This window comes from Struthio camelus, chromosome 5 (genome assembly GCF_040807025.1).
Source record: "Struthio camelus isolate bStrCam1 chromosome 5, bStrCam1.hap1, whole genome shotgun sequence".
In the NCBI taxonomy this organism is placed as follows: domain Eukaryota; kingdom Metazoa; phylum Chordata; class Aves; order Struthioniformes; family Struthionidae; genus Struthio; species Struthio camelus.
The window spans coordinates 57045705-57071215 of NC_090946.1; the positions used below are offsets into that span (position 1 = coordinate 57045705).

General features: G+C 41.4%; 1 long non-coding RNA gene across 2 annotated transcripts in view; it reads right to left on the reverse strand.

Annotated features, from left to right (window-relative positions):
* Window positions 1-25511, reverse strand: part of LOC138067321 (uncharacterized) — a 201955-nt gene that overhangs the window by 172609 nt on the left and 3835 nt on the right. Inside the window, exon 1 of one of the 2 annotated variants that reach the window (XR_011141194.1) lies at window positions 6260-6316. The exons of the other annotated variant lie outside the window; for it this stretch is intronic. This is a non-coding gene — a long non-coding RNA (uncharacterized lncRNA). Of the gene's footprint in view, window positions 1-6259; window positions 6317-25511 lie in introns of those variants that run through there. 2 annotated transcript variants of the gene reach the window in all.

A 25511-nucleotide genomic window follows, 5' to 3' on the forward strand; every position in this document is an offset into this window, starting at 1 on the left:
GTTGTTGTTGTTAAAAGGCTATTGAAAGACATATCAGCTACCCACTGCAAACAAGAGACATGGCATTTTCTTGTATTTGATAACTAAAGAAGCAGAGTAAGTAATCAGAACATGCAAGTCAAAAGAAAGGTTATTATAATAATTGAAATTGAATGCAAAGTGAAAAAGGATTGTAAACAAAACATTCATTCAACAGAAACATTTACACAGGGCAAAAAATTTTGCACAGGGCAAAAAATAACCGCCATTTTTGTTCATATCGTTGATTGTTTTTCAGGGGAGGGGAGAGTGAAAACACTGTAAATAATTTTGGCTGCAATGTCACAGTTGGCCTTGGTTTACAAGTCATGGAATCATTTCAGAATGCAGATATTACCACTGCCTTCAAGAGATGTTGTCAAATCATGTTTTCAACAGATAATAAGTGTCAGGATTTGAAATATGCTATCTCTATCCATCTGTAACATATCCCATGACTGTTCAAGTAGATGCTATATTCGCTATTGTGAAAAATTATTTTTTGAGGGGTAATATTTCATAGCTGGTAGAAAGGCTTGCCACTCATATGGCAGATTGCGCACAGACTGTAGAAAGGCTTGGGCAGGTCAGGAGCTCACAAATCAGGCACTTTCAGACACGAAGGCTACTTAGACTGCCTCCTCTGCCTTGACACCTGTCTTAGCTGCCAGGAGTGGATGATGCAACACATCTCTTCCCAGTATGAGACTATTTCTTCCTCAAAGACCATTCATCCTTTACCTGTCTCATCCATCTCCACTGTAAGTGGGAGCCAAGAAGCACAGGAAGACCAAGACTTTCCCTGCCTCCAGATACCCAACTTAAACACTACAGTGTAAATGACCTAAACTAGATGAGTGGTAGACAAAGGGGAAAGCTTAGGGTGACACTGACCATCTGTCCCTTCTGCAAAAAAGGTGTAACCCTACTAGAAAGCACACCGAAGGAATTAACAAAGGACCATACTGAAAGTGCAATTACGCTCCAGCTAGCGGTAGAACGGCAACAAATTGCATCTTGGAAAGGTTGATACAGGATGACGTTTCCTCCCGTGTTGGATGCCACCATGGGAAGTGTTGTATATTGGACAGCATCCTGCTCCATCCTGTGCGTCTGTGAGGACAAGGGCATGAACTTTCACCTGGAATATATCCTTAGCTTGTTTATCCAAACAGAAGGAATCATTCTATAAGGTATAAAGTGCAAAGAAGAACACGACAAAAGACATCCTAAGTACACTTACCTTCCACAGACAGAAGCTTTTAAGGATCATAGAACGCATTAGCAATTTGTTATGCGTACAGAGAAATACCTTGTGACATGAAACGCTGATACAACATTTGAAAAAGCCCATTCTACTCAGCTAAGTTTTGTGGCCTAGTTCATTAGATATATTACCCAGCTGATTAGATGTTTATGGACTACATAGGGTATTCATTGATTTCTTCATTGATTAAAAAATACATATGTATTTATGCATAGTTTAAATTAAGGACTCAGAAGCTTCAAGCATAGAGCAGATCATCACCACACAGCCCAGCTTAGACAAAGGTGGCAGTGACTTTTTTCACTAGCCTGTGCTTCCTATGCTTTTCAAACTGGGCAATTTGTTGAGGGTATAAATAGGTAACTCTGCCAAAGAGCCACCACAGATAACAGAACTAACCCGCATGTACCATGCCACTGAAGAATTAAATAATTCATCTCCAGGACAACCGTGAACACTCAGCAGTATATTTTCCAAAACCAGCAGCCTCAGGGACAGCTCCCACAGGAAAGCTCTTGCAAGGCCACAGTTGATTTCAGTGATATTTGTCACTGACAGATGTTACCCAGAGTGGCCCAAGCAGGCAAAGCTACATTTTTTGTACGGTTTTGCTAGACTGCAGTAATGAATAATGTGGTCCCATAACCTAGGTGCACTTTGCAGTGTGGGGGTAGAATGGGAGTATTTTGATATAACCTAAAAGTTCCTAAGAAACACACACCTGTTTGCATAGCTAAAAGGAAAATAACATTTAAGATAGCATTTGCTTAGCATTTTATAGGATTACCTAGGGTAAAGGAAGGTTTCATAGATTTTATGACATTAAAATAAGACTCAGACGGAATTAGTCACTACCCAGCCTAAGAATGTGAAGTTACTTACACAAAAATGGAATCCCGATACTGTTGGATTCTATATTTAGACATTTGTCTAAACACAGACATCCTGGATATGATGTTTCATACGTTCCAGCACATCAGCAATGCTAAGAAAGCTTGTGATGTCTAAAGACTGCAAACCGTGGTCTCCAGATGGGATTTATATAGATTTTGTTTTGTTTTCTTTAAACTAGATTAACTGTTTGCTGTTTTTTAAGCTTTTAAATATCCATAAACAATAGCTTGGTTCAGCTATACACTGCTGATTGATTTATTCTATCCCATTATTTCTTTTCATATGTTATATGAAAGGGTTATTCACAAGTTCAATTTTACTGGCTGGCTGATCTAAAACACATCTACCTCTCCACTCCATTTCATAAACCGAACAAACAGAAACAACGTAACTCACTTTCAGGAAGGTACTGTCTTTAAGAAAAGTGTAAGGTTTAGTTTCAATATCAGCTAAAAATATACGGATACTATGATAAAATGTTAAACTCCGTTCTGCTCCCGGACTTCCAGTGATTAATCTTTCTGGTAGAAAATCTAAACCAATTTCAAGGAGACCTGAGAAGGGAATGATACAGATTGGTATGTCCTGTACTTATTCAACCTTGCAAATTAGTTCTTCCTTGAATGGGAGGGAACACACACATATACCCAAGACAACATGACCTGCCATAACACAGCTAAGCGTTTGACAGTCAAGTTGTCGCATCACGAGAATGAAGTGGTCTAAGTCATTCATGTCACTGTTATTTCCAGAGTAAGAGAAACAGCAACTGTCAAAGAAAAAAATCTAGAGAGAAAGTAATAAATCAAAAGTCTCCTAGAATATTTGTTCCTTAATTATTAGATACTACCATACTACCATGATACAATTTCAGAAGTTCTGTTGATTTCTGTTCCCATGGCAATTATGTTTGCAATAAGAGAAATTGCACAAGTCCGGCTTAGCATGTACTTTTAATCATAAACTTCATGGTATAACTTTGAAAATATGCGATCTCATAATTAGAAGTCATCAAGTTCACCTCTGCAGAAGGGAATTTAAAAGAAAAAGAAAAAAGCAAACATGCTTGAGGGTGGGGAGGGGGGGGGACAAACCTCTTCAAGAGTGCAAGAAAACTGTAGGAAGTCTAGACTAAAGAAAAAGTGGGTCCCCATTTCCTCAGGTTCTCAGCCATTCAGTGTGATTACCAAATTTTTCACAGGGCAATGGAAGTTTATGCTATGAATGCATGATCTTGCACACAGATCGTCTTACTCATCTCAATTTTTAAAAGGGGAGAGCAACAGTTCCCTCCGTTCCCCCCACCCTCCCCTCCCCCAGTTAGTAGGATGGAGACTGATCATCAGATGGTGTAAGCAGTCAGCTTGCCTTTTTAAAGGGTTGGGCCAGTGTATGGATACTTCTCCTGCCATTTTTAAGAACGCTTCTATTTTTAGGTTCTATCCTGGTAAAAAATACATTATGTTCATTACTTACTTGAATTTCTACCAATGAATCTGTTTTAGTGAAATCAGAACTAATTTGTTACCAAGAAGGTCATGTGAGAACTACTAGGAGCTTATTAAACATTCCTGCACCAGTAAGGTCTGCAGCATCCATTATAAGCTGAAACGCTCGCAGTGCCTCATCGAATTGCTTCCGCTTCATTGCACTTCTACTTATAACAGAGTGCTGCGGTGAAGGTGCAGCTGCATCTAAAAATTCTATATGAACTACCAGCAAACCAAACAACATGGAACACTGAATAAAATACACACTACACACTGAAACAGTTTGGACGAAAAACACTAATTCCACAGAAGCCCCAGAAGAGATGCTCAGTAAGTGACCCCCAGATAACATATCTCTGCTCTAGAGCATACTACATACTTTGCAGTCTTTATGGCTGAATTTCTACAGAGCCAAAGCCAAATCACACCTGCGAGGTCAACCCTCTCATTGAAAGGGCAGATCAGTTTTTTGTGTCCCTACTAGCAAATTAATGTTACCAATGCTCTTCTTGTGATGGCAAATATTTCCTCATATAAAGAAATATTTACAAACAGCATTTCCCCAAAAGTTTGATCAAAGCCTGTTTTACTCAACACACGATTCATTTTTGAACAACCACACAGCATTCCTTCTACACTAACACAGAGTGGCTTGCTAGTTCATAGGCCAGATGCAAGCCTCAGGAGTTGAGGAACACTTCTGACAGCCTGGCCCCACAGCTGATGTTCTGCTGGTCTGCCCCAGCAGCAAAGTTGCAGAGTCCTAAATAAGGCAACTCCATAAGGTAAGCTCTTGTACTAGTCTGTAGATCGGCCCAAGTGTTTTATTGTTACCCTCGCATAGTTTTAGCCGATTGTAACTCCCCAGTGCTCCCAGTACAACTCACAGATTGCATAGGCCGGGACCTGTTCCAAGTAGTCAGAGTAGAGAGGCTGCACTAAGTTTTGCTTCCTCCAGTGCTCTAGGGCTAGTCCAACAGACTCTGCACTCTAAAGCACACCTACCTAACCTTGTGTCATACCTCAGGGTTTCTTGCTACAAAGATGCATGTCATTTCAGAGGCTTTGAACTCAGGACCTCCCCCCACCATTCTGTTTTAGTGGTGCAGGAGAACCACATGGAGCCTGTCAGAGATTTAGGGCAGTACTGCATGATCCAAATACAGTCAGACTGTCCTACTTGACCTCAATTCCCTAAAACAGTTCCTTTTTTTTTTTTTTTAAACCTGGAATAGATGTAGCCTGAGTTTCCTTAAGCATCACAGCTGCAAGGAAAGATGAATAGCATTATCATTCAAGAAATTTGGGCTGGACAGCCCAGTCAACAGGAGTTGCCTTCCTTTCACATGTGCTGCTCTCACTCCTCACACCAGCTTTCACCTATTCTCTCAACACACGTGAAGGATGGCTGACTTTACCTTTTGCTGTCACTCACATTTCCTCCTGCTCCACCTGCATCATGAACTACTTATCAGGTCCCACGTGAATGGTTGCAGTTTTGCCCTGATCAACGCAATTGCATTTATTATTGCCATTAGATCAGCTATTCATCCTGTTAAGGAACAAACAAGTAAGCTTGTTTTTCCCCTTCTGCATGGACTTGATTTTTAGCAGTCAAAGCACTCCTGAGACACCACATAACTCAACCTAAATTGATTTACTAAAAGTCTCTAGGGCATAATCTCAGCATACAGAAACCCAATTAGGACTGTCTGTAAGGAAACAGATTCACCACCTGCAAAAAAGGCAACAACATTGCCAAAACAAAAGGATGCATTGCACTCATGAAAAAGTGCAGCGAACTCTGGTTAAACACTTCTGCTAAGGCTAAGCACTACCACTGGCCAGAAAATATTTAACTGCCAACACGGAGAGCGCTTACAAAGTTTAGAGTACTTCCTCCTTTTAGTAAGACTTTTAAATGGAAATGATTTCCTTCCCCTCTCCACTTCCCCCCCAGCACTGACAACTTTCTGGCCTAAGGGAGAGGAAGCGACATCCATCTTCTAAAAGCAAAAATAAAGCCGAAAATTTAAAGAAAACACTTTGAGAGCATTTATGTAACTGAAAACCTCTTCCGTGTCAACTTAAGAGTTTCTGGCCAGCTCTCCTCCTTCTAGTGCCAGCTAATGGCGTAAGGTTTCCTGACTTGTGCTCCTAGACCCTGGAGAGCTACCTCCAACCAGTCACGGTGCCAGGAGGGAAGATGCTGTCCCTGCTTCAACTCCTCTAGCACATCTGACCAAACCAACCAGAGTTTGGCATTACTAGGGTAAATGCTAACAAATGAATATCGATTTTATTCCATTTTTCACAGCTCCACTCAAGGTCTTGTTTCCCTAGGTTCTGCCAAATACACAGTTCTGCTTTCTGAATTGGGCAGTTTTATAATACTATGCTGTAATAATGCAGGTTCTTCTCAACACTGATCACTGTAGAGGGTGAAAAGAGATAGAGTGCTAGTAAGCAGCTGAAAGAGAGGAAAAAAGATGCACACAAAACACGATATAAACCATCTCACTGGAAAGTGTAAAAGGCAGCTGTGAAGGGGGATGAGCGTCAATCCTGATTAGTTATCCAGAAACTCCACCTTGCAGAGCTCCTCGTCAGCAGCACAAACTCATCGATGCAGAGATGGTCAGAGCAGGTAAGCCTACATGCTCACTTTTACATGACACCACACAAACCACCCACTGCAATCACATTGCTATTGGTGCTTTGAAAGAGCAGACCTACCTGCCTCCAACACAGTCCGCATAGCATGCGATCATTGCCAAACGCTTACACAACGTTATCGGACTGGTTACTAACAGAAAGGTCATTTCTGTTTAACAGAGATAAAAACCAAAGCTGTTTGTGAAGCATAAGTGGAAGGAAATGAAGAAACAAATATACCTGTTTTATTGCTAAAAGCAACCAGGAAGGCAAAAGACGTTTACAGCAGCACGATTTATAGGTCACTTTTCCCTGCTTTTTTTGAGGGAAGCTCAAAAATAGCCACAAACAGATTTATAGTGAGACTAACCAATTTTAACGTTAAATTACAGTCCAGCTTGGCATGAGCTGAAACGCCACAGCGTCTAGCTTTCCTATCTGTTGTCACCACACACAGCAAAGATCTTTGAATTATAATAAAATCACTTTATTGCTGGGGGTGGGGGGGAGGCGAGTTTGGGATTTCCCCCCCCCCCCACTCTACCCTGAGGCTGAGGTTTTCCATGTGCCTTGAGCACCCAAGGAGTTACCTTTTCGCAGCAATCAAGTGCTTTGTCCCTTCCCATTCCACGAAGGTTCTGCCAAGACTGCTGTAGTCAAAAAGGCCTGACTGAGCAAGCAGCTCCCCTGCCTCACTCAGGAGTCAGGCTCCAGTTCAGAAAGCTCAAGCACGCTGCTGAATTAGGGCTAGCATGGCTGATCAACAGCCCATTATAACGAATGGAAGACCACTGAAGACATCTGGCTCCTACACATGGCTACACAGCATATTAAACACACCACAAGTCACATTTCTTCACTAATTCCCTTAGCGGTGGTTGTTACACTCTTTCCTGTGGTCCTCAAGGTTTAAGCACTCTTCCCACCGTCCTTCTGCATGCCATTTTGTCTGCTAACACCCGTCTGCTAGAGGAAGTCTCACTCACAGAGATTCCTTCTCTTCCAAGCTCATACTGACCCATGGGGATGAGCAGACATGCGCTATTCTTTCCACCGCGCTAGAAACAACGTTCTGAGGTGATGAGCGGGGGAAGAGGGCAAGGGGAACAACCCCCTCCCCAAAACCATGGCTGTATTGTATTGATATTTCACAGCTTCCTTGAAAGTCATCCTCAAAAAGAAAGGTTATGATAAAAAGCAAATTTAAAAAATCATTATAATTCAAATATAGGTAACAATTTCAAAAGTTTGAGATAAATGAACAGAAAGAACAGAAAACATAGTCTTTCTTTCCTTCAATCCAGTTCAAGAGGTTTCTCTCTTCTTATGCCAGCTATCTGAAAAGCTATTTTCAAGTTTAACCTACACACATAACTTTGCAAGCCCTTAAGCTTAACTCATCCTCAGTAGAAGACTGCTAGAATGTACATTTCTTTTCATATCCAGATTTCTTCTTCAGGTTTACTTGGTCTCCAATTAAAGAAAGTCTTCTCTTCCACACTTTCCCTAGCTTAATCAGGAGGTTGTTTCCCCTCTCCTTCCACTTCCCCCTTGAAACTGAGTGCTCCAATCTCTCTTAAAAAAAGAAAAAAAAAAACACACACCACACACGCACTAATATAACGCTAAGCTAAATCATCTCCCATCCTCATAGTAAACAGATTCTGTAACTGTCTCCAACTATCAATTTAGAGTTTATGTGAAACAAACAGAATTCCATTTTCCATCTCAAAGCGGCAGAACAGACGTGTGGAATTAGTGCTGACTATTTTTCATTGCTTTTAAATGAAGACACACAGTGGTAAACAAAGACTCTGGGGTACAAATGCATTTCAAGGGACTGATCCCAAGTTATCATGAAAACTGTGATTATTTTTATAGGTTTGTAAATACATTTACTGTAATGACATGTCAAAGATGCCGAGAAAGCTAATAGAAGAACAGTAGAAAGGTCATTTTCCATAAGCAAAGGGTAGTACCAAGACTGGGGAGAGAGGAGGGAAAAAAAAAATCATGTTGATAAGTCATGGACAACAGAAGATCTACAAGTTGAAAGTACTGGAGGCGCCAAATCTGATCTCACCATCTGGAAGTCTTCCAGTTTCTGAATCAGTCCATGCAATTCTGCCCAGAAACCTCCTGAAGAGCTATCAATAGTCAAAACAAATACATACCAGTTATACCAAGGATACTATAGCTGCATAGTTCGTTCTTTAAAAAGCTATGTAACACTGTATGCATTCCCTAAAAACTGATGAGGGGGAAAGCAACCCATTTTTGATCATTTAACTTGATACATCATTCCACCATATCTGAAATCAGTTTGTTAAAAAAAAAAAACCTGAGTAGAATACTTACAAACATTGCAGAATGCTTCCAAAAATAAAATGAATCTTATGCTTTAGTTCATTGTGAACGTGTCCTTAACTAGCACTAGCCAAAATGTCGCGTTGTGTTGGCCAAAAGGAAATTAACTGAGGAATTAAAATCCTTCCTATTACCAGGACATAATTCACTTTCACATATATCATTTGTTAATTAGATCAATGTCATAAATATTTTTGTTACTTTACAAATAAACCCTCTAGCTCTGCACCCATCACTGAGCAGTCTCCTAACCTTTAGAAAAGGCTTTCAGTCAGACACACTAGCTCCAATTCAGTAATATACTTGAGAAGTTTCTGAATCTGTGTACTTTCCGACTAGAAGCATGCTTCCATTTCTAAGGCTACTGGGATAGGAAGAAGGAAGAGTGAAAAGAATACTATTACAGCGGTTCAGTCATACTGTAAATTTAAGACTTAATCTTTGCCCAGAGATGGTCAATCATATAGCTCAGGCTTTCATCAGCACATTAAAAAAATATAAAAAAATAGCCATTTTCCCTTCCTCCTGTGGGAACTTGCACATGGACTACTACTGTAGGGGAGGTATCTTGCCTGGTAATATTATTTGATAGCATTGTAATATTGTTTGGTAATATTATAACATCATCATCTAAGAAAAAACATTGGTGATTTGGGAGGAGATTTTCCCACATTTTCGTAAGGGGATCTGTTCAGACTCAGCAAGACAGTCTGAAGTCTGTCCTACGTAAGTCAACTGGAAGGAAGAAGCAAGCCATAACTTTTAAAGGGGCTTATCTGAAGGCCAAAAGAGTTCCAGGGGCAGAAAAAATTTACTATTATAACAAGACTACCTTGGCTCTAGCTTTATTTTTGTAATGCAGGTTTCATAATATTGCATCTGCATGAAAATTTTAGTCATGAATATTTCCTGTATTTGTCACGGTTTGTCATGGGACAACCATGTAACATTTGTCACGGTTTGTCCACTCCACTCAAAAGTTTTAAACTGAAAATATCACATAACAGCTCACACTGCAAAACCTTGGTTACCAATCAGTCAGTGTTACTACTATTAGTAAAATTTTTGAATGAGCCCTGAAACTGTAAGTCCCAGTCTGAAGTTTGATACAGGAGTTGAAGTGAAGCACTGATAACTGTTTAAATGTTAGATCACTGAAAACTCTCTGTGGTTACTGAATAGTAATAAAAACGTTAAATAGTAAATGAACTAGGCCTTAGTAGGAAAAAGTTGAGGCTGGTGAGCTTAAGACAAGTAGGCTGTATCTGAAAAAGGCAATCACAGCTCTTCATTTTATCGGCTTTATTGAAATCGTCACATAATGGAATGAGAACAGGTCTTCAGGAACACATGGGCAACATGCAGCTGTCCTAGAGGAGTTATGGGTATGAATGATAACACGTGTTTTTGTCTCACCTTATCTTGCCTCCCATAGCCAGCAAAAAGGAGGGCCCAGGCTGATTTCCAGTACAAGTAAAAGTAATCTTAGGGTTATTTTCGCTAGCACCAGAGGATGTTACTCCAGGCCATATACTTGCCCACAATATACAATAACAAATCTGGACTCATTTACACTCTGGAAATTTCATCTCATCTGAAAGATGAAATAAATATTCTGACAATCAAAAAGATATTTGGACAGAATCTCTATTACTCTTAAAAGTAACTTACAACTCCTTGTGTTTGAGAACTTTTTCCACGTCCACTGAGTCTACTCTTGTACAGCCATATGTACAATGAACACCTTTAAAGAAAATGTTTTTATGTCCGTGTGCTCTGGAAGCCAATTTTTTATTTTATCAGTTTTCTGTTCAAGGCCTTGAGCTTTTCAAAGAACACACACAAAAAATCCCTCCAGGACTACAGAGTTACTTGGCTCTAGTAATTTTTCTTTAACAGTGTTGCCTATGCAGGTGCAGCAGTTTGGAGATTTCACACACACCCAGTACCATGCTATGAGACAGTTTTAAAAAAAAAATCCCTTCTATGAACTGAAGAACTAAAATTTAAGCAATTGTCGCGTGATAGAACTTGTTCACTGAACAAGCCAAGAACCACTGGCTAGGCAAGCCAATCATTGGGTAACGTTGCCACTACTAATCAGATGACTACTGTCATGATATGAAGCAAGCAGCAGCCAAATCAGAAGTCTCTTAAAACAATTTCCAAATATAGCTAAAAAGAGGGGGGGAAAAAAACACTAAAATAAATTTAAAGCTTGAGGCCTGATATGGCTAAATTATTATCACAAAATCCAAGGTCTATTACTAGCAGTTAGCAGAACCAAACTTGCTGGGCCACAGAGCTATAAGCGGCCTAGATACAAGCTACAGACCCCTGTTCCAAGAATGGGTGAGCTAACTATGTGTGCCTTTAATTTTTTTTTTTTAATCAAACTAGTAACATCAATTAAAGCACCAGCCCAAGCTGCAGTAGACATACTCTAGACTGCACCAATTTAGCCCATGCCCAGAAACACCCACACACAAGCCACAACTCTGGAGAAAACCTGTTACTGTGGGTCTGTGAAGAGCAACGTAAAACATGGCAGTGATTCACAGCAATGCATTGGGCTACAAAGAATGACATTCAACTTTGTTTTCATAAGCATTTGAAAAATCATCATTACATTGATATACTTGTCTTTCCCGAATGCTGAACTGTTAAATTTCAGCTACTTACATCTCAGTGTGTTAGAGAGCATCCGCTTGAGATTAGGTTAACTTCCTCCTGTCATTAAAATTGTAGTCATGGGGAAACAGTTCATTTTGGTTTTACTTCTACAAGACATCACTAAATATGAAGCCAAAGAGACTGATGAATATTTCTCTCTCTCTGTTATGTCAAGCACAAAGACCATGTAGGCATACTAAGGATTCCTAAAGAAAGATGACTGGGCAGGAGTTGCCACTTAGTGCTGGCAGTATTTCCTGACTGCTCTCACACACTATCTTCCCTCTAGCTAGAAAATACCTACAGTGACACAGACAAAACCTTCCCTTCTTCAGCCTACCTCATCATGCCATACTCAGACAAGGAAAAGTCATGCAGCATTTTCCAAGCACTAGTCTACATGACCAAGCTGGAGGCAACTTGCACAAAACACATGGTGGTAGGTTTCTAACCCACAGCTAAGCGAATAGTTTCTTCATTAAATATTAATATGATCAGCGCAATACATTTGTTTAACAAAAAGTTATACTGTATTTCATCAAGTTGTTTTTGTTTCTGTGATCATTTAACATTAGCTATTTTACTCTTTGGCTGATAAGTAGTATTGTTTTCCCTCCCATTCCATCTGCAGCATTTATGATCATCTCTAAGAGAGCTCCAAGCTTTTGGAAGGCTCCATGAACTCCCAGTAGTCCCATTTCACCTCAGGGTTGCAATGGCTGTGAGGATACAAAACTAATTGGTCCCTACAAACCTGCCACAGGAGCCAGAATAGAAGTGTACAGTGCATTTATTGCTTTTTTAATAAGAGTTGGTCCCCAGACCCCATTTTGAGCATTTGGCCATGAAGAATATACTACAGTAATCACTGTTTGCTAGCAAAGTATCTTCTTATGGAGAGAAAAAGGAAGCAAAAAAAAACCCACACACCTACACGTTATGAAGCAACCATTGTTTTCTGTGATCCTGTGATTCCCACAGGCTAAGACAGCTTCAAAGAATAGTAGGTAGGTGTCTAAATATCACTGATATTTACTTGCACATTTGAATCACAGAATGGTTTAGGTAGGAAGGGACCTCTGGAGATCATCTAGTCCAACCTCCCTGCTCAAGCTGGGACCTATAGAGCATATTGCCCAGGATCACATCCAGACGGGTTTTGAATATCTCCAGGGAAGGAGACTCCACCACCTCTCTGGGCAACCTGGTCCAATGCTCTGTCACCCTCACAGTGAAGAGGTTTTTTCCTCAGGTTCAGATGGAACTTCCTGTGGTTCAGTTTCTGCCCGTTGCCTCTTGTCCTGTTGCCGGGCACCACGGAGAAGAGGCTGGCCTCATCCTCTTGACACTCCCCCTTCAGATACTTACACATGTTGATCAAATCACCTCTTAGTCTTCTCTTCTCCAGGCTGAACAGGCCTAACTGTCTCAGCCTTTCCTTGTATGAGAGATGCTCCAGTCCCCTCATCATCTCTGTAGCCCTCTGCTGGACTCTCTCCAGGAGTGCCATGTCTCTCTTGTCCTGGGGAGCCCAGAACTGGACACAGTACTCCAGGGGAGGCCTCCCCAGGGCTGAGGAGAGGGGCAGGATCACCTCCCTCCACCTGCTGGCAACACTCTACCTCATGCAGCCCAGGAGACCGTTGGCCTTCTTGGCCACAAGGGCACACTGCTGGCTCATGTTTCACTTGTTGTCCACCAGCACTCCCAGGTCCTTCTCGGCAGAGCTGCTTTCCAGCAGGTCAGTCCCCAGCCTGTGCTGGTGCATGGGATTATTCCTGCCTAGGTGCAGGACCTTGCACTTGCCTTTGTTGAACTTCAGGAGGTTCCTCTCCGCCCAGCTCTCCAGCCTGTCCACGTCCCTCTGAATGGCAGCACAGTCTTCTGGTGTGCCAGCCTCTCCCCCCACTTTAGTATCATCAGCAAACTTGCTGAGGGTGCACTCTGTCCCTTCCTTCAGGTCATTGATGAATACGTTGAACAAGACTGGGCCCAGGGCTGACCCCTGGGGGACACCACTAGCCACAGGCCTCCAACTTGACTCTGCGCCATTCACCACAACCCTCTGAGCTCGGCCATCCAGCCAGTTCTCAATACACCTCACTGTCCACTCGTCTAGCCCACACTTCCTGAGCTTACCTAGGAGGATGGGATGGGAGACAGTGTCAAAAGCCTTGCTGAAGTCCAGGGAGACAACATCCACTGCTCTCCCCTCATCTACCCAGCCAGTCCTTCCGTCATAGAAGGCTATCAGATTGGTCAAGCATGATTTCCCTTTGGTGAATCCATGCTGACTACTCCTGATCACCTTCTTGTCCTCCAGATGCTTAGTGAGGACCTCCAGGGGGAGCTGTTCCACCACCTTGCCAGGGATGGAGGTCAGGCTGACAGGCCTGTAGTTTCCTGGCTCCTCCTTCTTACCCTTTTGGAAGACTGGCGTGACATTGGCTTTCTTCCAGTCCTCAGGCACCTCTCCTGATCTCCAGGACCTTTCCAAGATGATGGAGAGTGGCCTAGTGATAACATCCGCCAGCTCCCTCAGCACTCGTGGGTGCATCCCATCAGGGCCCCTGGATTTATGGATGTCAAGTTTGGACAAAAGATCTCTAGCCTGATCCTCCTCCACCAAGGGAGAGTCTTCCTTTCTCCAGCCTTCCTCTCTTGTCCCCAGGGTCTGGAATTCCTCAGGACTGGCCTTAGCAGTGAAGATGGAAGCAAAGGCAGCATTCAATAACTCTGCCTTCTCTGTATCCTTCGTCACCAGGGCACCCGCCCCATTCAGCAGCGGGCCCACGTTTTCCCTAGTCTTCCTTTTGCTATTGATGTATTTGAAGAACCCCTTCTTGTTGTCCTTGACATCCCTTGCCAGATTTAATTCCAAACGGGCCTTAGCCTTCCTCGTCACATCCCTGCACGCTCTGACAACGTCCCTATATTCCTCCCCAGTGGCCTGTCCCCTTTTCCACATTCTGTACGCTTCCTTCTTCTGCTGGAGTTTTGCCAGCAGTTCCTTGCTCATCCATGCAGGCCTCCTGCCCGCTTTGCTCGACTTCTTCCTCAGAGGGATGCACCCATCTTGAGCCTGGAGGAAGTGATGCTTGAATATTAACCAGCTTTCTCGGACCTCTCTTCCTTCTAGGTCCTTACCCCATGAGATTCCCCTAAGTAGGTCCCTGAAGAGGCCAAAGTCAGCTCTCCTGAAGTCCAGCGTTGCAATCCTACTCATTGCCCTGCTCCTTCCTCCTAGGATCCTCAACTCCACCATCTCATGGTCACTGCAGCCAAGGCTGTCCCCAACCTTCACATCTCCAACTAGACCTTCTGTTTGTTAGTATAAGGTCTAGCATTGCGCCTCTCCTCGTTGGCATCTCCACCACCTGGGTCAAGAAATTTTCATCAATCCTCTGCAGGAACCTCTTTGACTGTTTGTGCCTAGCTGTGCTGTCTTGCCAACAGATGTCAGGGTGGTTGAAGTCTCCCAGGAGAACCAGGGCCTGTGATCGTGAGGCTACTTCCAGCTGTCGGTAGAAGGCCTCATCGATGACTTCCTCCTGGTCAGGTGGCCTGTAGTAAGCCCCCACAACAGTGTCACCCATGTTACCCTGCCCTTTAATCCTTACCCATAGGCTCTCAACTTGCTCTTCATCCACCCCGAGGCAGAGCTCCACACATTCTAGTTGCTCCCTCACATAAAGAGCAACTCCACCACCTCGCCTTCCTGGCCTGTCTTTCCTAAAAAGCACATAGCCATCCCTGACAGCATTCCAGTCATGTGAGCATCTTCAAAATAAAACATTCAAAATAAAACTATTACTAGTGGTGTGCTAATGTGCTGCAATTTGCAGTCAATTTCTACAGAAAGATGACTAGCTGAGATGGATAGCTTCAGAGCTATTCCAGTTAACATTTGATGATGAATAGAATTTGTGCATATAAATAACTCACAGGCCAGGAAGAACATTCAAGAAGCATGTTGATAATGTATAAACATAATACAAAACAGAATAGAGAAGGCAGGCAATGAGCAACTCATTTCCAGAATTAGTGGAATACATTCAAATTTGCTCTATATCCCTGTCAAAACCTGTTCCCTGTAAAACTGCTTGTACTTATATTTATGAAGTGACCCACATTTCTCCTATCCCCAGCCTCTGCATTCAATTATTTCCCCAAGTCCATGGACAGCTTTGTTCTCTAGCTAACCCAGCCTACCCCAACAGTTGCAGCGTTTCCGTTGTGATCCTTCAGATTTCATCGCCCTTTTGGTGCTGGGGGAAGAAAAATCTATTGGAGTAAAAATCTGCAGAGCCTTATGAAATTTTCTTGTGCAACTCAGACAGATGAGTTAGACCAATAGTCACATAACTGTTTGTAACTTTCAGATAGCATCCAAAGCAGATAAAGAGAAAACAGGCTAGTTTTCCCTCATACATGACATAAGAGATGGCATTGGCTGATCCTGTAGCTATGACAAAAAGGGATATCAAATATTCTTGTAGATTAGGAAGAAACGCCGTCTCCAACTCTGCTGGCAGAAGAGTTATGATGCCTGATTAAAGGAGTACCAAGCGTTATGGTTTAATGCAGTATAAACCCCCCAAGATGCAATATGCCACTTAAAACTAATGCATACGAGTGTCTTCAGCTACCTATGTCCCAGTTATCTCAAGAAGAAAGCAAAACTTTCCATATTGAAGTATACACAGACTTCAACCACAAATTCATGCACAGTTAGTGCTACAAGGACTTCACCAGACTGATTTCAGATCTGAAACTCATTATTCTAAGACACTATTAATATTGATCTGCATCAAGAGCGTAAGGTCTTACAGGATCAGATGAATCCCAGGTTCTGCAGTACCGTTATTAATGTCCTAGAGACGCCAGCAGAAAGTAGCAGAATGGATTTAGAAACAGATTCCTATATTCTTTATTTAACTGTTGGTTGACTGCATAAATTAAACGCTTGGAGGAGTCAAACGCCTGCATAAGAGTATCAAGAAGAAACACATCCTTGCTGAGGAAAAGCTAACACAAAGCTCTGTCATTGTTTCTGCTTTAGGCCTAAGACATGATAACAAAACATTATCTGATAAAAATATCCTCCAAGTCTTTAACCATCATTATTCTGTTTAATTAATTCTCTGTAGAAGCTAAGGCTGATAAAGCTGCTGAAAGTTAAAAATCTTTCACAATTATTAAGTTGTTACAGCTGTATTCCAAGATCACCTAGTGCTCAAAATAGAACTGCATTTTGATATTATAGCTGGAGCAAAGTTTGACACTACTTTGAACAGTGCTTTCCATTAGTGCACGAATTTACCCTTGAACGAGCTTCTTACCAGCTCTCATTTTCATCAGTCTCTCTGGTTCACTGCAACCCTCTCTTCATACGATAAAGTGTCAGCTTTACCAACTGGAAAGGTCAAATAATCTTAAGAAAATTAGAGTATTCTTCTGTATTCTCCTAGGTAGGTTTTCTATTAAGACTTCAGGAATAAACCAAAGCACGTCCTGTTTGGTTTGGTCTGGTCTACCGTAGAAAGAAGTAGCTGTTTCTTAGCACTTTCCAGCTTCAGACCACCAGCACTTCAAAACAGCACTCCTGAGCCGTGGGTAGTGCCTGTATTTGTCCTTAGCTGTTAGATGGGCTGTCACAGTGGTCCCACCTGTGACACATAGGTGCAGCCAGGGTTCAGACTTTGCTGAGGTGGGCCACTCACCACAAAAAAGAAAAACAGTAATTGGACAACTCTTCAGCAGCAACAACAAAGAATTTGCATTTACTATCAAGCAGAAACTAAAATGCTTGGTTTAATAGACTACTGAAATTTTTAGAGACAAGTGAAATACAACTGAAAGGCTTAATATACAGTATAGATTACCACAAGCATGGATTTCCTACAGTAATGGGAACGGCAGCTTCACAGAAGACTTGGTGTGGCGCTACAGAGCATAACAGCAACACCCACAGTAGGGTAGGATTTAGGATGCACTTGGTTAGGTGCAATTACAGATCAAATAGTTTAGGAACAACGATATCTGAAGCACACCTAGGATACCCACTACAGCAACCATAAAGCTAAATGTTCAGTAAGCATTTTAGTTTTGCCAGCTGGTCTTCTCTGATGACACATGAAATATCCAGATTCAATTTAAAATTACATTAGTATAAACAGGCACTATGCATTTAAAGTTGTAGCTAGGTTTTGTTTGGGGTTTTTTGTTTTGGTTCTTTTTGGAACATAGCAGAAGCTGACAACATATCAATTGACAAATAGCAGTAATAGCATCCATGCTCTGAGAGGAAACAGTGGAACATCTCCTTGAAAACTGAAAGCAGAGTCTAGATCTACTAACTTATCTTCAGACTTCCTCACTTCAGATGCATGACTTAATGCACCAATAGCTTTTCAACCCAAGTAGGCTGTGCCTGGCTGTTGACCAAGTCTTGACATCCCAAATCCTGTAGGATTTATAGCATTTCACTACTTCTCTAAGTGGATCTCTTAGCAAGTTTTCAAATAAACAAGAACAAGCAAACAACAAAAAAAAAGCTATCACAATCACTATTATTATTCAATGCTTTCTTTCTTTGACAGACTACCCGTCCTTCCCAATTCCTTCATGCAAGCTGGTTGCTTGAAGCTCCTTATCGCAACCTTTTACTATTTGCTAAAGGCCCCTCCATGCATTTTAAGAAACAGATGATGAGAGGTGCTTTCTTTTACCCTTGCTAGTTAATAGGACACTGTAAAGGAGTCTCTCTTTAAAAAAAAAAAAAAAAAAAAGAAAGAAAGAAAAAAAAGAGTAGCTGTTCCTGAGCTGCAAGAGGTGGTCCGAGCAAACATACAGTAAGATGCTGACTACTGGAGTCAAAGCATACTTTTGACTACACAGTTACCTATTATATCCTCTAGATTCCTTGTCCAAAGGAGTGATAAGAGGCCCAAGAGTCAGTTTTCTTATGCTCCTGAAGTGGTCAGCTACTCAAGAAAGCTGCAGTCAACTTCACTGTTCAGATCTCTGGCTAGCATAAGAGGCTTTGCAGCCAGTACATTTCCCACTAATGTTAGCAGGTCCAAGATTTAGCTCTTTAATGTCACCATCTTTTTGTTGTTAACATTATACCCGTTATCAATGGTATTTTTTCCAGAAAGCTTTTCAAAAGTATTCTTTATGCAAGCTGATTACAAGTCCTCCTAGCCAGTTCAAACCCACAGGCCATTTATCTGAACTTGTTCCTCTCTTCTAGTATGAGATCTTTGGATTCACTAACAGTGATACAATAACTAAGTTATCAAGTCAAAAAAAAAAAAAAAAAAGGAAAGTATCATCATCTGTTTTTTAAAGTCTTTTTGATTTGAATACCCTAAAGTAAGGAGGCTGATGAAAACATACACACTCAAAATTATAATATAGTGAGACTATCATAGCTGTATTCAGGGAAATCACTTATTATTTACAAAATATTATGGAAGACAATCTAGCTGTATAGCTACCACCTTGCTTTTTTTACATTTCATTTACAGTAGCTTTCACAATTCGTTGTTTCATGACTTAGTGGAAAACTGTCAATGCTGCATTATTTCAGCTCAATATACACAATCAATAGTCTCCAAATAAATTAGGAAAAAATCATTGTTAACAGAGAAAGTGAAAGGAACACACATTCAAGGGGGCTCATAAAAATTGCTTATTAAATACTAAATAAAGGTTTAGTCTGAGAAGTTGCCTTGAAAAATATATGCTGTAAATATTTAAATCACAGGTTATACACATACCTTATGTTTATAAAATGAGGCAATCTTTTTCAAAGTTCATTTGAAGAAACTTTTCTATATTGTTTCAGCCTAAGAATCACAGTTTGCCTCTCACATCTTTTTGATGCAGATATTCAATTGCACCATAAGACCACACACATTATGATATAACAGTATATTGACTACAGTCATTGATAGAGACTCCTGTGTAATATATGCAGAAGCTAGTCAAGCCTTAAGGCCTTCCTGAGGACAGCAACCACTTCATCTTCACTGACTGCAAAGGAATTCAGCATACCTAAGGTCATATGCTTGAAAGTTAGCATCTTCCATGTCTTTGTGGCAGACATTCAATGGCCTGAAGAAAGATTTTGAAATATTTTCCTTTCCTTAGCACTGTTTAGAACATGAGATTATTAGGCTATCCTAACCTGAAAATGGTTTTCAGCAAGATAGCATGGTAAATCATATTCCCAAGCAGTAACATACTTGCAGAATTATATTAATGATTAATTCTATTTAAACTGAATATAGTTGGACAATCAGTGGTGACCCCGAATTAAGCCAAAGCACTGAAATTCTACACTGCAAGAGAGTGTCTTTCTGTATCTATGCATCAACATTTGAAGATACTTTCACTTGGATTGCTTGCAGCCTTTCTGCTAGACTAGGGAACTGTACAAAAGTACAATTAAGAGCAAGACTAAAGTTTTGAAGATGAGAATGCCATGTCTGGCAATGCTGTGACTTGACAATGCTGTCACATAGACTGTTGGTTAAATCCAAGAAACTCTCAGCGTCACTATCTGTAAAAGAGGGACAATGCTTCCTAGAGTCAGAAGGAAGCTGCAACACATTAATCAGTGTTTGGAGTATCTTCAAATGTTGACTTTTTTTCTTTATTGTCTGTTCATTGTGTCCAACCAGCTCATAATCAAAAGCTGTAACCTTTGGTTACAACTGGAGTTGTAACTACAGCATTATCTCCTTTCAGCTGGATATTGAGTCAGAGAAAAAGCTTATGAGACTCTCCTTTGCCTTTACAGTATCATGTGGTGCCAAAGACAGACATGCTCAAAGCACTGTAACTATACAGCATTTACAAAAGAAACAGAACAGCAGATATGAAAGTACTGAGCTGTAACAGCACCTAATGTGCTACTTTAGGTGTCTGTTCTGCTAGTGCTTTTGAAAATGTTACCATCCTGTAACTTCATTTAACTCAAAAGGATTCCTCAGTTGAAAATGGTGATGGAGCAATCTGCTACTTGGTCTCTTGCAAAAAGCGTTTTTGTGAGCACTCAGTTAGACAGAGGACAGTAGAAATTACTCAGAAAACAAATATCACTTTTCCTTATCTCTCTGCCCCTTCATGGTTTTTACTTAGCTTCACTTAAATTTATGGCCTTTGTTGCCCAAGCACAGACTTGCTACATTAACAAATGACTGGGCCACTGCCATTTTGCACAACCTATCAGGAAAATGAGATGTAAATTAAGACTTAATATAATCAGCTTTTGTCCTAATTAAATTTAGGGTTTTTTTCCTTCTGCAATGGCTTTTATTAAGAAAAATAGCATAACAGCATAATAACTGTGATTCATTTAACAAAATACTGTGATAGCTTTTAGCATGTGTATGCACTAACAAAAAACTGCTGTAAAGTGCAAAATAAAAGGACAATATTGTGAACTCTAACGTTGGCTTGTCTGAGCACATAAACATACTTCTACATATAGAAGAATAACTTGAACTTGATTGAATAAATATGTCCTACACACCTTAAAGTTCTATATACTGGACAGTTTCCAGTCATACTGGTAAACCCAAATAAAACAAAGAAGCATCCCTTAAGCAGTTCCTCCAGTTTGGAAGTACCTCAAAACATACAGTTTGGATCTGGCCAAAAAAATCCACTTCCTCATTAAAAGAAAGTACTAAAACATCACTTTTAGCATTAGTTTTTATTCCTTACTAAAGCAAAAATTAGACTTTTAGAATATTAACAGATCCCAAAAGACAATGCGGTATCCTTACTTGTTCAGCTATTCTTAATTAAAGGACTGGTGTTGCTCTCAAAATCAAAAAGGTCATTTAAAGTGTCCTCCAACAAACAGCATTTACTAGTACGCTTCCCCAAAATAATCTGGACTAACTTGTGACCATCCACATCATTATCCACCCCCCCTTCCCAAAAAAAAAAAAAAAAAAAAAATCAAGTAGTACAAAGACCCAGAATACAGCCAACAAACCAACCCTACATTGCAGGTCTGTCATCTTTTAACCATTTCAGTAAAGTACTACCCCAGCAGAAAAAAAACAACTACCCAGATTAGATCTAGAAACCACAAGTCCAAACTACTAAGATATTCAGCAACTAAAAGCTACCTATCTCAAAAGAACCAGCTTTGGCACACTAGGAAATAAGAGCATGACCTCACACTGGCACATTTCACCAGCTCCTGGAAAAAAGCTTTACATCTTACCAGAGCATAGAAGCAAGGCTCTCTACTTTGCCCAACCCACCTTTCAAGAGTTCTGCTGAAAATTCACCTGCATGGTGCTTCCCAACCCAGCTGATACTGTTTCCAAGGGCTTATCAGCTGCAGCTTCCTCTGAGTCTCACACAGCTGGAAAAGCAGAGGGAATAACACATCACTGCATGGACCATGTGGCTCCAATTACCTGAGCTGCTTCAGTAAGGAAAGGTAATCAAAGAGCAAACTTCCAGTTGCCCTGACCCTTCATCGTATCAGAGACCCTCAGGAGTTTTCAGTTACTTCTATCTTTCAGCATAAAGAGCATGGCAGCAACATGACCCTGACCCACAACATGCCTGCCAGCTCTGTCACAATAGCTGTAGACTGCTGCTCTAATATACCTCTACTACTTTTTTTGACTGTATGTATTTCCATCCAGTAGTCTGCTTAGAACAGCTGCTCCAGACAGGTGAGAGGCCTGGACTCCCGGCTAAACACTTGTATTTGTTTTTTTATGTTTTGTCCCATTTATTTCAAGTGTCTTGATTCCTGTTGCTTGTGAGTGGTGACAAACCTAGATGGCAATTCAGACTTCCATTGAATGATTCCTCCTTTTACCTACGTTTTAAGAAAAGTCAGGCTATTTTCCCAAAGCTATATATACAATAGAATAGACGGGTTTGCTTTTAATCAGCTTTATACTTAGAGCATACTATGACCTAATTCCATTTGAGGATGTGGTCACATTAGATAAGGGGAGTCACACTGAGGGAGGAGCAATTCCGCATGGAAATCTGCAATTCGCTTTTAAGCTAGAAACGTGATTTTATACTTTAAAGACTTTATACTTCACAATAGTATAGAATCTACGAAGAAGTACATAGAAGAAACTATCAGCACTTTAGAAAGCATGAAATTCTCTCCAAATTACTTGGTATTATTATTATAAGAAAATGTCCCATGCTTGCCCATTATTTCCTCCAAAAAATAAGGTGAGCGTTCTTTTCTGATCTCTATGGTAACTTACTGAATTATTAAAAAATATTTCATTGTAAAGGGCAAGGCCAGGTTCTGCAATTTATTCTAGTGTGAGTAATGGGAGCACTAGCATAAGAACGACACTGTAAGCAGATCTTGCAAATGTGCTTTCTAAGCCCGCCCCATCTATAGAGTTACAAGGCATTTTTAAATAAAGCCTTTTCTCAGGTCATGTTGGTATGTTTAGGGAGGTCTCGATTCAGCAGAAACGCGCAGTCATCCTGGCTCTGCTCACATGCTTGAAGGTCATTGCATTACCACATCCCAAAAGTGAAACCCAAGTAGATCGCTTATTTGATAACTGAACTCAAGCAAAAAAAGGCCCCTTCACCTACAGTGACTTTCATACGTGGAGATACCCAGAGAATAGAATTCTAGGCACAGAGCCTAGAATTTAGGCCCTAAAGTGGCAACATAAAAACTTTCAGATATAAGGGGCATATGTGCATTTCCAGTGTCCACAACGGAGTCCACGACTCGGCCCCAGAGCTGCGGGAAGGCGCCTGCAGGCACTGAACACACCGACATCCTGCAACAGGCACGGTCTGTATTTCACAGAATCACAGAATCGTTTAGGTTGGAAGGGACCTCTGGAGATCATCTAGTCCAACCTCCCTGCTCAAGCTGGGACCTATAGAGCATATTGCCCAGGATCACATCCAGACGGGTTTTGAATATCTCCAGGGAAGGAGACTCCACCACCTCTCGGGGCAACCTGTTCCAATGCTCTGTCACCCTCACAGTGAAGAAGTTTTTCCTCAGGTTCAGACGAAACTTCCTGTGGTTCAGTTCCTGCCCGTTGCCTCTTCCTGAGAAACAGAAAAAGCCAAACACTTGCCCTTCTGCCCGGACACCCTGACAAATGCTTCCTGCCTTAAACCGAAAGCTGGGGCAGCTGGGCCCCTCCGAGGCCCATGGACCCCACACGCGGACCGGCTCACCCGCGCTTGACGCCGCGGCAGCGCACCAGGGCACAGCCCCGTGGCCGTCACCGCCCCAGCTCGGACCTCGCGGTACGCCTGGAGCGATCCAGGTGTCCCCGAAGCTGCCGGCCTGGGAGCAGCCGCTAGGGTTGGTGTTTTGGGGAGGACCGCGCAGGGAGATCTCGGTGCTCAGAGGTCCAAGCCAGGAGGGAGCAGGAGCCAGGCAGCTGCCTGGGCCGCAGCCAGCTGGTTTCAGCGCCCACGGCCTGACGCCGGTGAACGAAAGCCTCGGAGGGCTCCCCGGCTTTGCTCGAGACCTGCTGAGCTTTTGGGGCTAGAAGGTGCATCGTTGTCTACCTCTACAGATCTAATTCTTTAACGAGCTTCAGGTAGCCCTGGTGCTCTCTGGACTTCTCACCCAAATCCTGCTTCACCCTTATCTTGGTTAAGGTGAGAGGAGAGAACTGCAAGACAACATCCATCTGGGCTGGCCTCCCCGCTGCTGTCCCCGTTCAGACTATACCTCCCATTCATAGTACTCCTAACTTGGCTTGGTAGCGTCAATCCAGTGCCACTACACTGGAAGGCTGCACTGCAGTAGGGACCATCAAATAATCCAGCAGTAAAGGGCAGGGTTTCAAAAATTCACAGTCCTTTCTTTAGGTTAAAATCATACTAAATCTCCAGCTGTCCCTTTGTCACTGAAGCTGCCCTTACTTGATGAGGAAAAATTCTTGTAATTGCCTTGAAACTTTCGTTTGTATTATTCACCATAAGTCTGCAGAAGACTTGCCTTCTTTGGGGAACGAGGCTTTACTAGGAAAGAGTAATGTATAAAACAGATTGATTTCAAACCAAACTCCTGATGCAATACAATAAATGTAAGTGAAGGATGATACAAAACAACTGCCTTACCACCTTTTCTGATTGCTCTGTTAGTTGTTCATTGCTAACTCCCTCTAACAGATGCTCCATGCTGTATGTGGAGCTTAAGCCTCTCCATTGGCAGCAACAATGTCTGAAATAAGCTAATTCAATTACATGGTAACAACTGCTGCTTCAAGACTGAAGCAACTTCTGCTCTCTAATCTTTGCGTGCAATAGCTGCTTGGGAAGTGAAATTGAATCTTGCACTTGTTAGAGTCATTATTTGATGATGTTGTAGGGAAAGGTATTTTTACATTGCTTGGTTTTGGTTATCTAATATTTTATTACTTAATTTTGTTTATTTTTGAATGATCTCTTAAAAAAAAAAAAAAGATGAGCAAGCAACTCTCCAGCTTCTTTCTCCCCACCCCAGAACAGAGCGTTGACCTATTCTTACTACTTGCAATTAATCCAAACACTTCTAGTGACCACAAGCTGCCATCATCAGCTTGTTTGTATCTGTTTTTTCCTTCAGACCAAACCACCCTTTTTTTTCCACTGCTGAGCCCACTCTCCCCATTAACTTCACAGTATGGAATGAATTCTAACTCCTGCCTTCATATTACTCAACATCTGACCTTCAGTGTCCTTTTTTCCCGAAAAAAATCTTCATCTGACTCCTTTTGGTATGGTAAGAACTTCACAAAGTTTCTAAAGTCCTTACTTATATTTATAAAACCACTTATCAAAATGAAATAAGTCATTGTGACCCAGAACTCCAAAGCTGACAATTGGTACTCGGAGATTTGTGGGATAAAGATTTTCTTTCCCCAATTAGTATAATTCTAGTATTGTGTTCAGAGCAAAAGGTGTTGTCTTGTCAGAAGCCGAGTCTACCAAAAGTCATGCCCTTATGCAATATGAATGTACGATATATATGTAATTCTATGATGTAAAACATTCCAGACCTAGAAATATTGCAAGTATGCACTGGTCTGAGTGAAGACAGGCAACCTGGATCCAAGCTGCTTTTGCTTTTTGCAAAGAAGGTTGGAAGTGAATGGTGTCTTCATTAT